The following is a 14,968-nucleotide window of genomic DNA, read 5'->3' as shown; positions in this document are numbered from 1 at the left end:
AAGTCTCTGATCTTTGACAATCACCATAGTGGTTTCAGTTCTTTCAAATGTAAATTCCAGAACCTTTTTATTAAAGTTACATTCTCAAGTGAACTTTAACAGTGGGTGCCATTGAAGGTGTGAGCTGTCCTGTGTGAGGCTGTCTGTGCCCCAGTGTTCAGACAGATCCTAATCTAAAAAACAGGTTTACAGAATTCATTTATTTGGGTCAATGAGGCACCCATTGTTAAAATTCACTTGAGAATGTAACTTGAAGGAAGTTCTGGGATTTACATGCAAAAGAACTAAAACCAAGATGATCATTCTAAAAGATGAGAGACTTAACAAACAATCCAGGTCTTTTTCAATATATAATTTCAGTTACATCACACTGTAAACCTTTGTTATAAATTCTGTGTACTATGATGTTGTTGCCCACAACCACTTGGTGAAGGAACAGTGCACCGAAAGCTAGTGCTTCCAAATAAACCTGTTGGACGATAACCTGCTGGTGTGTGATTTTTAACTTTGTACACCTCAGTCCAACACCAGCACCTCCAAATTATGCTTTCCATATAAGTAGATTGTAACTGTCTACCAGAGCAAATCTACATCTAACTGGAACCCCAATTATTGTACACTACAAACAAATCTCAGCTACATTGCAGAGCATAATGAGTCATTGTATCTGGCTTTGTCTCTAAAAGTGTAACGGGAATCTAAGGATGGATTACTGGCTTGGGGGCAATCCAGAGAAGGTTCCCTAGACTGATCCGGGTACTAGGTAGAGTTTAGAAGAACAAGAGGTGACCTTATTGAAGCATCTAAGATTGATGATTAGATTCCTTACAGTGTGGAAACAGGCCCTTCGGCCCAACCAGTCCACACTGAACCTCCCACCCAAACCCATTTCCCTCTGACTGATGCACCTAACACTATGGGCAATTTCGGGGGTTCTTAGGGGACTTGACAGGGTCAATGGAAAGTTTAAAGTCTGGTTGAAGATTTGTAGCTCGGGTGTCCGTTGTTGTGGTTCTGTTCGCCAAGCTGGAAGTTTTTGCTGCAAACATTTCGTTCCCTGGATAGGGAACATCATCAGTGCTATTGGAGCCTCCTGTGAAGCGCTGCTTTGATGTTTCTTCCGGTATTTATAGTGGTTTGTTCTTGCCGCTTCCGGGTGTCAGTTTCAGCTGTAGTAGTTTGTATGTGGGGTCTAGGTCGATGTGTCTGTTGATGGATGTTCTTGCCGCTTCTGGGTGTCAGTTTCAGCTGTAGTGGTTTGTATATGGGGTCCAGGTCCATGTGTCTGTTAATGGAGTTTGTGGATGAATGCCATGCCTCTAGGAATTCCCTGGCTGTTCTCTGTCTGGTTTGTCCTATGATGGTAGTGTTTTCCCAGTCAAATTCATGTTCCTGGTTGTCTGAGTGTATGGCTACTAGAACGGATTCAGGATGGTCCAGGTAATGATCACAGACACTCACAACCGACTGCACAAATACAAGCAAGAAATTGCGCGCCAAAAGTCGTTAATTTTAAAAACCACTAATCAGGAATGGACCCGGACCATAGAACAGGCTATCACTATAGGACAGAACAGGACAACACTTCGCAAAAAAACGGCACTAAAAAAAAAGAAAAAATGGACAAACTAACCCACAAACAGGAGGACACTACAACACACACCTGGGTTAAAAACCTCTCCCACAGACAGCTCACAGACATGGAAAGAACTATACTGGCCAAGGGACTCAAATACAACTACAGGGATGCCAACACAGCAGACTTCCTAGCAGCACTAGAATGCACACTCAGGAACAATGGACTGACAGAAGAGACACAACAAACAGTGAGACAAACGGTCGTACCTATGATGATAAGAAAACGACATACACATAACCTCAACACCAAGGAGAGGGAAGCACTGAAAGCACTGAAAAATGACAAGAACATAATCATACTACCGGCAGATAAAGGCAGAATGACGGTCATCTTAGATAAATCAGACTACATCAATAAAGCACAACAACTACTCGCAGACACCAACACCTACCAAATGAAGGATTCCGACCCCACACCACAACTCACCAATAGAATAATCAACACACTAAGGAATCTACAAAAAAGCGGACCAGCAAAGAATGAAACCTGAAAGCAACAACACCCCCAGATTCTACGGACTACCCAAAGTACACAAACCAGACATCCCACTCAGACCCATAGTATCACTACCAGGGACACCAGCATACAAACTGGCCAAAGAACTACAACAAAAACTGAAACACCTAGTCAGCGGATCCAAACACTCCATACAATCAACACAGGAATTCTTGGACATCATCAGGAATACACACATAGACAAAGAAGAAACCATGGTATCATTCGACGTGACGGCACTGTTCACATCAATTGACAAAACCCTAGCCAGAGAAACAATAGCCAACCTACTGGACATACATAACAGAACACAGGAGGCCGAACCTATCAACAAGGACGGCATACTTAAACTACTAGACCTGTGCCTCACCACACACTTTACATTCAACAATCAGATATACGAACAAATCAACAGAACACCCATGGGATCACCAATCTCGGGACTCATAGCAGAGGCAGTTATGCAAAGGTTAGAACATACAGCCCTACCACAAATCCAACCCAAACTCTGGATCAGATATGTCGATGACACCTTTGTAATAATCAAAAACACAGAAATAGAAAAAACACACCGAATCATCAACGCCACACTCACAGGAATACGATTCACGAGAGAAGAGGAAAAGGATAGCCAACTCCCATTCCTAGACGTGTTAGTAGAGAGAACACCCAACGGAGAATTCACCACAAGGGTACACAGGAAACCAACACACACAGACCAAGTCCTAAACTATGAAAGTAACCACCCCAACACACACAAACGAAGCTGCATCAGGACACTATTCAAAAGAGCCACAACACACTGCAGTACACCAGAACTGCGAAAAGAGGAAGAGGAACACCTATACAAGGTATTCGCCAAAAACGGATACCCACGCAACTTTATCACCAGATGCCTAAGAGATAGATCACGGAACGAGGACATGCCACAACCAAAAGGACTAGCCACACTACCATACGTCAGGAGCGTCTCAGAACTGACAGCCAGACTACTGCGACCCTTAGGACTCATAACAGCACACAAGCCAACTTCCACACTCAGACAACAACTCACTAGAACAAAGGACCCAATAGCCAGCACGAGCCAAACTAACGTAGTCTACAAAATACCATGCAAGGACTGCACAAAACACTATATAGGACAAATGGGAAGACAGCTAACAATCCGCATCCATGAACATCAGCTAGCCACAAAACGACACGACCAGCTATCCCTAGTAGCCATACACTCAGACAACCAGGAACATGAATTTGACTGGGAAAACACTACCATCATAGGACAAGCCAGACAGAGAACAGCCAGGGAATTCCTAGAGGCATGGCATTCATCCACAAACTCCATTAACAGACACATGGACCTGGACCCCATATACAAACCACTACAGCTGAAACTGACACCCGGAAGCGGCAAGAACATCCATCAACAGACACATCGACCTGGACCCCACATACAAACTACTACAGCTGAAACTGACACCCGGAAGCGGCAAGAACAAACCACTATAAATACCGGAAGAAACATCAAAGCAGCGCTTCACAGGAGGCTCCAATAGCACTGATGATGTTCCCTAGCCAGGGAATGAAACGTTTGCAGCAAAAACTTCCAGCTCAGCGAACAGAACCACATCAATGGAAAGTGACGTTTTCCCAAGCAAAGTTTAAGATGTTTTACTTCTGATGAACCTGGCATGTACTCAAGAGGGCTGGGAAAAGTTTGGTCTTCCTGGTAGTACATATCTCATAGGGTCAGGTTTACGTGTGCTTCCATGGAGATGACCACTTCCACACTGGGAAGTAGGATTTCAAGCCTACTTCTGTGTAATGGCCTGTACCAAATTGCAGCTGGAACCTTCAGGCTTCAGAATAGTAGACTCTCTGGCAGCCCTGCACAATGCACCGAGTGGTTAATTCTGCTCATTGGACTTTTCATGTAGGCTACCTCCATCATTACACCATCTGAATCCTCAGCTGAACACTTGTGAGGACACTTGCCAGGTCTTTCACCCACATTTAGCTGCAGATTGTGTCAGCATGTGGAGAATTCTCCTCAAAGTGATCTTCATCAGTCTTTCTGTTCCTCTTACATTTGACAGTCTAGCATCAGTTGTTAAGGAGGTGGCAGCTCTTGGGTGTCTGACAGAAGAAAGGCACAAGAGTATTGTGAGTGCCAGGAAGGGGGAGAGACCACATGGGGCATTCATAGACCAAATAAAAGTTGAAGTCAGGAAGAGATTAGGAGAAATAGAATGACATCAAGTTAATTTAGAAGATATATAATTCTCTATGGTTTCAGCCTAAACCATCATCCTAGCCTTACCCACAGTAACACCGTCTGCTTCATGGTGGAGTTGGGTTTAAAGCATTTAGTCACTTATGCAAAGCTGAGTTCAAGTCTAGTGATTTCTTCAGAACTGAAGAGGCATAAATGAATCATATATGAATTATATGATGTGGAAAGACATGGAAAGGGCAGATTAGAAGGAGAAGGGAATTAAATAATGAAGATGTTGCAGAAAAAAAAGGCAAAGCGAGTGGCAAAAAGGCCAGAGCATTGGCCTCAATAAGTGTAAATAGCAGAATAAAGATCAGCTCTGATTCAAAGCAAAAAGATGAAATCAAGAGTGATTCCCAACCAACACAAACAAAAACAGAAATTGCTGGAAAATCTCAGCAGGTCCAGCAGTATCTGTGGAGGAAAATCAGAGCTAATGTTTCGGGTCCAGTGACCCTTGTTCAGAACTGATGGTAGCTAGGAAAATGTTGGTTCCCACGCAGAAGATAGGGTGGTGGAAGTGCATAAGGAATAAGTGATAGGTGGAGATAGTGCCCAAAGAGCCCATAGGTCCAGTATATGGGGATTGGGAGAAAGTGCCTCCCTAAAAGTGCTGAACGCAAAATTGAATCCTGAAAGCTGCAGAGTTCCCAAGCGGAAAATGAGGTGCTGTTCTTCCAGCTTGTGCTGAGCTTCACTGGAGCACTGCAGCGAGCCTGGGACAGAGATATTGGCCAGGGAACAGGGTGGGGTGTTAATTTGTGGACAATATCCATGGCCAACATTTCTGAAGTTCTACAACCTTCTGGACATAATATTGAATTCTATAATTTTTGAGATTGAGGCACTTTCATCCATGATCTTACCCCAATCTCCACACAGTGGGCCTTATTATCACATCGTCTGTTATTGCATACAGCCCATTGTTAGCCACTAGTTGTCCAGATTAGCAGCCATTCGTCTTCCCAGGCTGACTGCTAACCACTCCGTTATCTGTCCAACTGTCCTTCTTTCTCTCTGAGCTCTATCTCCAACTATCATTTACTCCTCACCCTCTTCCCCATATCCTATCTTCTGCATAAACAAAACAACCTTTTCCTAGCTGCCATCAGTCCTGAGGAAGGGTCACTGGACCCAAACAATTGACTCTGATTTCTTTCCACAGACCTGCTGTGTTTTTCCAGCAATCTCTACTTTTATTTCTGATTACCTGCATCGGCACTTCTTTTGGTGTTTTATTTAGTGGTTTCCACCCATTTTATTATCAAGGTACACTTCAATAAGGCAAACATTTCCACAGCTCCCCACGTTTTTCATTCTGTCTACACAAAATTGCAAGTCAATGCATGTGTGGCTTTGGACGCTTGCTCTGTTGATAGGGACAACTATCAACAGATATTACCTACAATAATAAACCCTGAGGTTTTAGAATAAACTCCCTACAATGTGGAAACAGATTATTTGGCTCAACAAATCCACACTGAAGCTCTGAAGAGCATCCTACTCAGACTCACCTCCCCCACCTTATTCCTGAAACCCTGCATTTCCCATGACGAATCCATTTAACCTACACATCCCTGGACACTATGGGCAATTTTAGCATGGCCAATCCACCTAATCTTTGGACTGTGGGATGAAACCCATGCAGACAAGGGGAGAAAATGTGCAAAGTCCACACTGACAGTTGCCTGAAGGTGGAACCGAACTTGGGTCCCCAGCGCTGTGTTAAGCACTGAGCCACCATTCTACCCGGAGGGTGTGGAGGAAATTGGGAGCACAGCCCAGCCTCAATGCTCAGGTAAAGCAGTGAAGCTTCCCAAAATTTTCACAGCACACTTATTCAAAACCACTAGCATAGACTGACATTTGGGAGAGGGACTGTGAGGTCAAAATCAAAATGGAGCACAGTGTTATCATTGAGTTCAACAATTTCAGACTGTGGAGTCCAGAAGGCTGCAATGTGCCTCATTATTCCTCACTGCCCGAAGCCCCAAGCATTCCTTCCAAGTGAAGGATTGATTTACTTGTGCTTCTTTCAATCTAGTCTCCTGCATTCGCTGCTCACAGTGTGATCTCCTCGACATCAGGGAGAACAAATGCAGCAGGGGTGACCACTTCGCAGGAGGTTTCAGCTTGATCCTCAATCATGATCCAGAGCTTGTCATTTGCCCTTTCAGTTCATTGTGTGAGTTCCACGCTCACCCTTCCTTCCAGCCATCAACTGGGTACATTCCTCCCATTAACCAACCAGGCTGTATCCTCTACCTGTCTTCACCTATACCCACCTCACCATCCTGCCTCCCCCCCAACCCCCTTACACCCAACCCCAGTCCTGAAGAAGGGTTACCCAAAACATTGACTTCTCCACCTGCTGATACTGCCTGACTTGCTGTGTTCTTCCAGCCTCCTGCCTGTCTACTTTGGATTCCAGCATCTGCTGTTTCTTTTTGTCTCACATCTCTATCCCTGGCCTGCTGCAGTGTTCCTCGCAAAGCCCAACGCGAATTGGAGGCGCCTTGCAGGCACCTAAGATTCCATTGTCAGGGGGGAAAAAAACTACTCACGCTGCGATCCAAGACACACCCAGTGTGGCTTGCAGCTTTGTACTTTGCAGTTTAGTGGATTAACGTTTCAGAACAGTTCGATTATACAAAGAATATGGAGGGGCAATCTGATCAAACTGTGAGCAAATGGTTAAAATAGTTGGACTAGTGGCTATAGATAAATAACTTTCTCGAGCGAGGAGTGGAAATAAAGAGGTTATGGTATAAATTTGAGAAACAGGCCATTGATAATCAAAAAGCACACTTTCAAACAAAGGTATTTGCAAACTACAACATATGCCCACATAAAAGGGTGTGGATTCCAGGAGACAGAGAACTCCAACGTTCAAGACTGTAGTGGATAGGAATATAGGACAAAAAACAGTGAAATTGAGCTACAGCTCAGCTACGATTACTTTGAACAGCAGATCCAGCCTGATTAACTGAATGGCCTTTTCCACTATCTCGGATGCTAAGAAGATAGTCAGTGGCAGTTCACACATGCTTTCCCTTCAACTGAAAGGGACCTCACAAACTGAGAGCCCAACACTTGCTGTAGTGCAGGTGTGTGGGTGTTCCCTGGTTCAGCAGTTCCATGCAGCGAAAAAAAAGTTCACATTAAAAGCTCAGCAGGGTTGTTGTTGAGAAACCCCATCTGCACCTGAAGAATGCCGTTAATCACACACATTAGAAAAAAGTGCAGAGCAGCTGAGCCAGTCATTTAAGAGTCAAAACATCTCTAATAATAGTGTGTACATAATCATAATTGAAAAAAACACAGGAATGCAGGGGTCATGACCTGTAATTAGAAGAACGTCTGATGCCTTTCTGGATGCGAGTTTTCATATCTTCTGTTTTCCCAAGCAGACAGACAGGCACCTGAGGATTATATTCACTTTCTTTAAAGCTGGGTGAAAGCAGCTCAGACAGCATAGTTAATGGAAATAGTCCTGAGGATATGGGGTGGATGATAGCGCAGATCACAGATTCTTTACAGAGTTAAATTAGGCTGCGTTCCAGCATGGGTGGGTAATGTGTTCTATCACTGCCAAAGATAGTTTAGCCCCGCTGTCTGAAAGGTACTGTGTAACCTCTCAGTAATACCTGAGGCAGTCAGGAATGAGAAGAGGTCAAACAGTAGACCTCAAGTGTTGTGAACAAGAAACCCAAAAGAGGACATTGCATGATCTGGGATGGGATCAGGATTGTGCTCTGAGGAGAGGACTGAGTAGCTTCTGCACTCTTTCTGCATTTGTCAGAAGCTATTTGAGTTGGTTTATTGTATCCTATCTTACAGATAAGATGTTAGACTGCAACCTGGCTTTTGGAAGGTCATGTGCCACTATTCTGAAAAAGATGAGGGAGCTTCTCCCAGCATCAAAGCCCACAGATCCCATGGTACAGAAACATACAGATTGATACCATCATAGACCCCAGATGCCATGGTACATTGGAATCTCAGACATTGTTGTATATGACCAGACACACCCAGTCCCCCAGTAGACAACGTCGATCACATTTTTTTTCTCTTTGGATGTGGACTCCGCTGGAAGGGCCAGTGATTATTGCCTATTCCTAACTGCCTATGCCTTCTTGAACCACTGTAGCCCATAGTGTCTGTGGGAAAATCCCTCACAGTATGATTAGGAAGGCAGCTCCAGTAAGGATGAGGACATTTGTAGACCTTCTCCACCAGTGAGTTATTTAATTGTCCACTACCATTCACAATGAGGTGTGGCACAACTGCAGAACTTAGACCTGATCTGTTAGTTGTGGGATCAGTCAGCTCTGTCTGTCACTTGCTGCTTATTCTTTTTTGTAGCTTCACCAGTTGACAATCCAGTTTGAGGTTCCTATTGTTGGGTCTTGGTTTGCCCTCCTGCACTCTCATTGATCCACCAATGTGCCACCACCTCTGGTGGGACTGTCAGGTGTTGACTTGGTAATGCTGGTTAGATATGATTCCATGAGTGCGACTGTATCAAGTTATTGGTTGACTAATCTGTGAGAAAACTTTCCCAAATTTACCATAAACATCCAGATAAGGACTTTGCAGGGTCAACAGGGCTGGAGAACCATTGTAGAGCCTAGACTGATGCTGGGTGGTCTGACTGGTTTCAGTTTGAAATTTCTATAGCAGTTTGACGGAAGTAAAAAACTTGCTCGGCCATTTCAGAGGGCAGTTAAACATTTCAGTGTGGATGCCAATCTAAGGACATTGATGTTCTCAAAATTAAATGGGTTTCTTATGACAATCGATGGTTTTATAGCATTCATTTCCAAATTTCTTGGATGTAATTTCCAGTTGTAACATTGGTGATGTCCTGGATTGTGAACTGGATTACTAGTGTCAGGTCGTTAACCACCAGGCCATCTACTACTCCACTTTGTGTGAGATCGCTGCATATCGTTACACAATGCTGGAACCGAGAATACACAATCACATCCTATCATTCAGCCCCAGAACTTAGATTCACCTTCACACTCAATTGCACATCATTCCACTCCCTTTTACACTTCAGGTAAATGCTGTGCACTGGGAATATCATCCGGTATTATTTAAGGACCTGCAACACTTTATTTCCTCACATGTTTCTATAGAAAGTTGAAGGGTTGAGAGGTGCCTTGATAGAGTGCTTTAGAATAAAATGGTTCAACAGAACTGAGAACAGTAAAACTTGCAAATGGAGCATATGAGCCTGATGTGTCTTGTATACCTCAAAATGAAGGAACAAGACAACTAGTTCCCTCAATTCCAGTATATCTTATTTCTCCTTCATCAATAACATGGCTCCAAAAATCTAAGACAAATCTGTAGTAAATTTGAAAAGTTTTATTTTGGCAGATAACGTTAAGGAGAATCCAAAGAGCTTCTACAAGTATATTAGGTACAGTAACTAGGGAAAGATTAGGGCCCCCTAAAGATTAATGAGGCCATCTATGTGTGGAACCACAAGAGATGGGTGAGATCCTAAACAAATAGTTTGCATCAGTATTTACTGTGGAGAAAGAAATGAAAGCCAGGGACCTCGGGGTAATAGATAATCACAGCTTGAAAAGAGTCTACATTCGAGAAGAGTTGGGGGCTGGAGGTCTTAAACGCATAAAGGTAGGTAAATCTCTAGAACCTGATCAAGTGTATCCCAGGACATAGTGGGAAGCTAGAGAAGAAATTACAGGGTCATAGCAGAGATATTTGTATCATTGACATGCACAGGTGAGGTGCCAGAAGACTGGAGGGTGGCTCATGTGTGCCATTAATTAAGCAAGGCTGCAAGGAAAAGCCAGGAAACTACAGACCGGTGATCCTGGCATCAGTGGTGGCTAAGGTGTAGGAGGACATTCTGAGTGATAGGATCTACATGTGTTTGGAAAGGCAAGGATTGATTAAGGATAGTTGGCATGGATGTGTGCATGGGAAATCATGTCTCAGGAACTTGCTGGAATGTTTTGAGGAGATGACCAAGAAGATAAGTGAAGGCAGAGTACTAAACATTGTCTACACGGACTTTAGCAAGGCCTTCGACTATGTTCCACATGGTAGACTGGTTAGTCAGGCTAGGGGAAAATAAGGACTGCAGGTACTGGAGATCAGAATTGAAGAGTATAGTGCTAGAAAAGCACAGCCGGTCAGGCAGCATCTGAGGAGCAGGAGAATCGATGGTTCAGGTATTACTTCATTCCGGAAGAAGGGCTTAGGCCTGAAATGTCGACTCTCCTGCTCCTTGGATGCTGGCTGACCTGCTGCGCTTTTCCAGCAACATATTTTTCAGCTCTGATCTCCAGCATCTGCAGTCCTCACTTTCTCCTAGTTAGATCAAATGGGGTCCAGGGAGAGCTAGCCAACTAGATACAAAATTAGCTTGACAGTAGGAGACAGAGAGTAGCAGCAGAGGGTTTTTGTTCTCATGTGACCAGCTGTGTGCTCCAAAGATCCACTGGGTCCATTGTTGTTCATCATTGATATAAATGATTTGGGTGTACGCTTATGGATGATCCCAAACTTGGAGTGGACAGTGAAAAAGGTTATCTAAGAGTACAATGGGATCTTGATCAATTGGGCCAGTGGACTGAGGAGTGGCACAATCCTGGAGCGGCGACCGGGATGGACAAGCAATCCCAGAGCAGTGACCGGGATGGAGACACAATCCCGGAGCAGTGACCGGGATGGACAAGCAATCCCAGAGCAGTGACCAGGATGGAGAAGCAATCCCGGAGCAGTGACCGGGATGGAGACACAATCCCAGAGCAGTGATCAGGATGGAGACACAATCCCAGAGCAGTGACCAGGATGGAGAAGCAATCCCGGAGCAGTGACTGGGATGGAGACACAATCCCGGAGCAGTGACCAGGATGAAGAAGCAATCCCAGAGCAGTGACCGGGATGGAGACACAATCCCGGAGCAGCAGCCAGGAAAGAGAAGCAATCTCGGAGCAGCAGCCAGGATGGAGAAGCAATCCCAGAGTAGTGACCGGAATGGAGACACAATCCCGGAGCAGTGACCGGGATGGAGACACAATCCCAGAGTAGTGACCGGGATGGAGAAGCAATCCCGGAGCAGTTACTGGGATGGCGACACAATCCCGGAGCAGTGACCGGGATGGAGACATAATCCCGGAGTAGTGACCGGAATGGAGACACAATCCCGGAGCAGTGACCGGGATAGGGAAGCAATCCCAGAGCGCAGCTGGGATGGAGAAGCAATCCCGGAGCAGCAGCATGGAAAGAGAAGCAATCTCGGAGCAGCAGCTTGGATGGAGAAGCAATCCCAGAGCAGTGACCGGGATGGAGACACAATCCCAGAGTAGTGACCGGGGTGGAGACATAATCCCGGAGCAGTGACCGGGATGGAGACACAATCCCGGAGCTGAGACCGGGATAGAGACGCAATCCCGGAGCAGTGACCGGAATGGAGATGCAATCCCGGAGCAGTGACTGGGATGGAGACACAATCCCGGAGCAGTGACCAGGATGGAGAAGCAATCCCGGAGCAGTGACTGGGATGGAGAAGCGATCCCGGAGCAGTGACCGGAATGGAGACGCAATCCCGGAGCAGTGACCGGAATGGAGACACAGTCCTGGAGCAGTGACCGGGGTGGAGACACAATCCCGGAGCTGAGACCGGGATAGAGACGCAATCCCGGAGCAGTGACCAGGATGGAGAAGCAATCCCGGAGCAGTGACCGGGATGGAGACACAATCCCGGAGCAGTGACCAGGATGAAGAAGCAATCCCGGAGCAGTGACTGGAATGGAGACACAATCCCGGAGCAGTGACTGGAATGGAGACACAATCCCGGAGCAGTGACCAGGATAGAGATGCATTCCTGGAGCATCGGTTGGCGGGAGGAATGAGTCCTGGGTGGAGGCTGGCATGGGGAATGCTGTCTTGGAATTTACCTTGGAGTGGCTGAGAGCCGGGAGAGAGTTGCCTGGAGGCTTGGAGCGGAGTGGGGATAGTGGTTGGACTGGAGTCTGGTTCGGGCAGTCTGACCACGTGTGGAAGCCCCTGAGCTGAGCTGCTGCAAGGTCATATTTAAGGGAAATTTAAAAAATCTGACTGTAATGTCAATCCTTTAACCACATCTTATTTCTAACTGATTCCTTAAACACTGAAATATAATGCAACTACTTTTCTTCTTCTGTATCTAAGATTTGTACTGAGGACTTATACATGATGAGGCACCATAAGAGGCGGTATTGTAAAATGTTTCACTGCACTCCTATACTTCAGTATATGTGATGATGAAGGATATTCTGTAGATTAACACCAAAACCGTGTAGCACCTTATTTCTCCACAGGGCCCAGGCCTGCATTACAGCAGAGGAGCCCCAGGGTTGCTCGAGCAACTCCTTGTTCCAGTTTGCTCCATAGGCAGTATGACTGGGAGAGAACCCCCTGCTGTTAGGTTGCAGGCCTGTCAGCTGCATATTGACAGCGATATCTGAGCAGAAAGTTCATCGGGTCTGCAGGCAGGATATATCAGTCACAGTTACGCTGAGTGAAGGTCTTTGCATGCAAGGTACACCACGTAATCCATCCCTCCGAATACTTTTGCAAGGAGGACCCCAATGGTTTGGCTATTTGATCCTCCAGAATTAGAATCCTACTTTTTAACTTTTACTTTTTATTGAATGAGCCTAAATCCTTGCTGTCATCTTCCTCTTCCAAATGTTGATTGATTTCTGTTTCATTCCAAATATCAGATTTTAAACTGATTATGTTGACAAGCTGTCTGGTTATGTGGAATTAGATTAGATTAGATTACATACAGTGTGGAAACAGGCCCTTCGGCCCAACAAGTCCACACCAACCCTCTGAAGAGCAACCCACCCAGACCCATTCCCTTACAATTACCCCTTCACCTAACATTACGGTGTAATTTAGCATGGCCAATTCACTTAACCTGCACATCTTTGGACTGTGGGAGGAAACTGGAGCATAGCAGGAATAAATAATTTGGGGTGTACTTCATCTCATCACCGATCTTCCATGTGAGTATAACTCTACCTCTGCAAGATGTCCACACCTTCAGACAGCAGCCATCTGACTCAGATGTTCTAGACATCCTCAAACTGCCTCTGCTTCAGCACTGGTGACAGAACTTTCACTTGTCTTCACCCATGTCACTGAAGCCTCCTGTAGGGCAGCTTCCTCCAGCTCACTGAGTTGCCAAAAAGTGGCAATACTGGCAGGCGGGCAGAAAGGCCTGACCCTCACGGGGACCTTCGGAGCTCCATATTGGAAAGGAACCTGGACAGCACTCGCTGTCTGTAACTCAGGAGCATCACTCACCCTCGGCTCCTCACCCCACACCACACACCCCCGCAGCTGGCAAAAACCCCTGCTACCCCCACACACTGCCCCCACCCCCACCCCAACACCCTCGCCCCATGCAAGGCAAATATCAGCACCACTCTTTACTGACACTTATAGACTTACAGAGGTGTACGGCACGGAAACAGACCCTTTGGTCCAACCCATCCATACTGCCCAGATACCCAAAATTAATCTTATTCCATTTGCCAGCATTTCACCCATATCCCTCCAAACCCTTCCTTTTAATATACCCATTCAGTTGCATTTTAAATGTTGCAATTGTACTGGCCTTCACCACTTCTTCTGGCAGTTCATTTCCTACGCGTACCACCCTCAGCATAAAAAGGTTGCCTTCTTAGGTCCTTGTTATATCTTTCCCCTCTCACGCTAAACCTATGCCCTCTAATTCTGGACTCCTCAAACCCAGGGAAAAGACTTTGCCTATTTACCTCATCCATGCCCTTCATAATTTTGTAAACCTCTATAAGGTCACCCCTCAGCCTCCGACGCTCCAGGGAAAACAGCCCCAGCCTGTTCAGCCTCTCCCTGTAGCTCAAACCCTCCAACCCTGGCAACATCCTTGTAAATCTTTTCTGCACCCTTTCAAGTTTTACAACATCCTTACTATAGCAGGGAGACCAGTATGCATCCAATATTCCAAAAGTTCCCTAACCAATGTCCTTTAGAGCCACAACGTGACCCACCAACTCCTAAACTCAATGATGGATCAATAATTGAGGTTTTCCTGAAGAGTGGTCATGAGGGGAGAGAAACCGTTTTCCCTGTGGATGGCATCAAGTGTCCATCCTGACTGAGGTGGCTGCAGAGGTCAGTGGCCATGGGTGGCTCGCAAGAACCCAGTTCCAGTGCCCTTGAGGATACGATCAGCTGTGCTCTGCTAGGGTATGTATCGCTGTCTCCTCAATGCTGTGAGTGTGTATTGGCACTGTAAGGTTGGCAGTGCAGAGGAAAGCGGTTTATAAAATCATGAGGGGCAGGAAAGGGTGAATAGTCAATGTCTATTTCCTAGGTTGAGGGAATCCAGAACTAGAGGGCATAGGTTTAGGGTGGCAGGGGAAAAATTCAAAAAGGACCTATGGGACAACTTTTTCACATAGAGGGTGGTGCGTGTATAGAACGAGCTACCAGGGAAAGTGGTGGAGGCTGGCACAATTACAGCATTGGATGAGTATATGAAT

Source organism: Hemiscyllium ocellatum, chromosome 26, assembly GCF_020745735.1.
Source record: "Hemiscyllium ocellatum isolate sHemOce1 chromosome 26, sHemOce1.pat.X.cur, whole genome shotgun sequence".
In the NCBI taxonomy this organism is placed as follows: domain Eukaryota; kingdom Metazoa; phylum Chordata; class Chondrichthyes; order Orectolobiformes; family Hemiscylliidae; genus Hemiscyllium; species Hemiscyllium ocellatum.
Note: the sequence above shows the minus strand (reverse complement) of the source record.